Raw genomic sequence first — 3,677 nt, forward strand, 5'->3', positions numbered from 1 at the left:
ATATTATGCAATGAAAATAAGACGTTTGGTTACTTAATTATTATCCTGATAAAGTTGCGGATAAAAATTGGAAATAAAAAGAATTAAAAAACCCAAGGCCTGCTTCCTGTATTATATATATATATATCGCGACCATCTGCGTTTCTTAGTACGCTTGCAAAAGGAACACAAAGAGTCATTCAATAAAAAAAGGATTTATTAATGTCATGTGTACGGATTTTAATATGAATTTGGTATAAATACATACTGTTAGTTAATTTATTTTTTTATAATATATATTATAATGAATGCATATTCTAATTATTATTTCGTGTTTGAACGTTAGTGATTAGATGTAACGAAACGTCATTGGCATGCGTGTGTCAGTTACGTCCAAAAAGTCATTATTTGACATTCGCTCTGTCTGTTCTGTTTACATTGTTGTTTCGTTATGACTATGAATTAAAAGTAGGATTACTAAAGGTGATATTGGTGATGAAATTCCTTCCTTCCATAGCTAAACCCCCTATGATAGCATTGTAATAATATAAAGCACTTAATTTAATTATTTCTACCATTATAACTGCAATTAATCTAAACTGGTACTTAAATGTAATATTTTGTTCTTAGATTTATATAGAAACCGCAAGCTCTAAAGGCTTTTAATCATGTTTTTAGTTATCACTAATAGAGCAGCAATTGAATGCTACATTTGGCATGAATGTACAATATATTTTTTGGTGAGGCAAAGCTCTATAGAGATTCTGGCATTGTCATTTTAGCTAATTACAGGGCTCTCACATTTACAATAAATTTGTATAAAGTACAGAACACATTGAAATAACATGGTTATAGTTATATTTATAACGAAATATGCTACATTTAGTAGGAATCCAATTAATTCTACCAGTTGTGTCAATCCACAATTTTCTTACACCTGGATCTGTTGGAAACCTAAAATATAATATTAAAATAAATCATATGTCACATTCTATATAAAAAAAAAACATAAAACTCACTCAAAATCTATATTACTAATTAGTCGTAATAAATAATACTTATTATTTTAATTATAAAGTGTGCTATTGATAGACTGTATCATAGTAACAATCGACATTGATTACAAATTTGCCCAACACTATCGATGTCATAGATTTTGAAGGAAATGAACTTTTGTTTCGGTACTCGGGACTCTCGCGATGGACGTAATACATTGCGCGATTTTTCACGTAGTGCAAGATTGTACTCATCTATCGCAAGCAATGTATTACTATTAGTCTGCTTGCGATTATATCGTTTTTATCTATAAATTTCATAATGCTGTAGCCGCACCGCACGGCTACATACCTACTTCATACCCATTACCTTACAAACCTTATATACCTTAATACCAAACCTTATATACCTTAATACCAAACCTTATATACCTTAATACCAAACCTTATATACTTACCTTACCAATTACCATCCATATACTTACCTCAGTTACCAACCATATACCTTAACCAGTTACCACATACCTCAAGCAATACCAATTTACCAAGCGACGTTTGACTCACTGTTAGCAAGAAACGGGGAAAAGCATTGTCTTGAAAAAGACAGTTTTACGAAACATCGCAGCGGCACTAGCATTGTTATCACAACACCGTGCCGTGCGCGGTCGCTTCGAAAGAAGCGGTTTGCATGCAAGCATGAGGCGCCAGCGGAGCCCGGCGACGGAGGCGGCGCGCACGCAAGCATGAAGCGCCAGCGGAGCCCGGCGACGGAGGCGGCGCGCATGCAAGCATGAAGCGCCAGCGGAGCCCGAGGACGGAGGCGGCGCACCTGCACCCGACGCGCGACGTGTGTTCTTCATCTTCGATCTTCACTCGACGACGGCGCGCGGCAAAAGGGCGCGGGACGCGGTTGACACAATATTTATAGGCACGCCAGCGAGAGTGCCGTGTGCAAAAGGCGCGCTGCGCGCCCCGCGCGTCTCGCGATCCCCGGCGCGTCGCCATTGGTCAAAATATACATATTGTTGTACATATGTAAATATTAGTATAAAAAAGCGTAGTTCTGGAATAAATCGAACATTCTTGACTCATCTCGCGCCGGAGTTTTATTAACAACTACCTAAGAAGAAACCCTAACTATTAGGACACTAGGCTCTCCTACCTAGCTCCTAAAGTGGTGACCCCGACGTGATACTGCCGGTCGACGGATCCTCAAGAATCGCCTCCTAATAAAATCAAGAATCAAGCTCGTCGTAATGTCCAACGAGAAAGCGCCGGAACTCTCGAGCGTGTCGACGTCGCTGCGCATCCCACCCATATGGCGCGACAGGATACGGCTAGAACAAACACAACCTCACGGCACGGTCGCTGCAGTCACCGAGAACCCCACATTCCCCCGCACACCTGCATGTCTTGAAGACAAAATCGACATGCTAACGAGGGAAATCGCAGAACTCAAGGCAGCCCAATCAAACCACCGCTGCAACCAGAGATCGCCGAGGCGGTCTCAGAACAGATCGCGATCGTTAAGCCGACATCGTCCCCACCCCCGACAGCGTAGTAACACTCCACGCCGCACGGGACAATCACATGGAGTGTGTTACTACCATCGCAGGTTCGGGAAAGAGGCGCAGCGATGCACGCGCCCATGTAACTTCCAAGAAAACGCCCGTCCGGAAAACTAAAAGCTGCGTTGGATGCGGCGGGAACCAGCGCAACTACTACGTCATACCGCCTATTTATAACAGACAGAAACTCACGTCTGTCATTTTTAATTGATACCGGAGCTAACGTCTCTGTCATCCCCAAGAAAAAAGGCGTGAAGATATCTCCAACTGACTTTTGTTTATACGCCGCGAACAACACAGTCATACCTACCTACGGCGAGAAGACACTTCAGTTGGACCTAAACCTACGGAGACCTTACAGCTGGAAATTCATCGTCGCAGAAGTCAGCAAGCCAATCATCGGCGCCGACTTCCTACGCCACCATCAACTACTCGTCGACATAGCCGGTCGATGTCTTGTCGACAAGGTAACTAACCTCTCCGTCAAAGCGCCGATCTCATATTCCGCCGAGCGCGGTGCGGCTACAATGCTAATGTTATAATTACAAATATCACAAGTATTTTTATGTTTTTGGACTTACCGGTGAAAAGAAATTCCTTCTCGTGCTATGCTACACACCTGGCTTCTTTTCCGACACGTTATAATAGCGCAAGACGGCATAATATAATATTTTTTGCGGAGATACGTACGCTGTCAAAACATGACAGCGATTGCTAGCCGGTAAGTATGAACATTTGAGCGTTACGACAGCGGTATGCACGTTCGTTCGCACCCTCGGCGCGTGTGGCCCGCCCACAAGGCCAATCCAGTCTCTTTCTTTTATCCATGGTGGTAACCGAACAATCATTCAACCGTAACACCGACCCAATACCTTAAAATCTCTAGCCAGTCTTTCCGGACTCCTTTACAAAATATTTTTCCTCAAAAAAGGGAAAATTCAACGAGCCAACAAAATAAGTATCCATGTATCCGTCAGTTAGGGCCGCGGACACGTGATTACTTTCTGAAACGGATAGTTTTCGCGCCACTGCCTGACAGATCTCGTCGCGTCCGATCGACCGGCCAGTCGGACCGGAGAAGGGTCGGACACCGGACAGCTGGCGCGGTGATCCGGACTGTATTATTGACACGTGT

General features: G+C 43.1%; 1 long non-coding RNA gene across 1 annotated transcript; it reads right to left on the reverse strand.

Moving 5' to 3' along the window:
• Window positions 1–493: 493 nt before the first annotated feature.
• Window positions 494–3,374, reverse strand: LOC126912211 (uncharacterized). The gene is made up of 2 exons (XR_007706832.1): window positions 3,124–3,374; window positions 494–933 (listed from the first exon to the last, which is right to left on the reverse strand). It is a non-coding gene; the product is annotated as an uncharacterized LOC126912211 (long non-coding RNA).
• Between the last annotated feature and the right edge of the window lie 303 nt (window positions 3,375–3,677).

Source organism: Spodoptera frugiperda, chromosome 23 (genome assembly GCF_023101765.2).
Source record: "Spodoptera frugiperda isolate SF20-4 chromosome 23, AGI-APGP_CSIRO_Sfru_2.0, whole genome shotgun sequence".
In the NCBI taxonomy this organism is placed as follows: Eukaryota; Metazoa; Arthropoda; class Insecta; order Lepidoptera; family Noctuidae; genus Spodoptera; species Spodoptera frugiperda.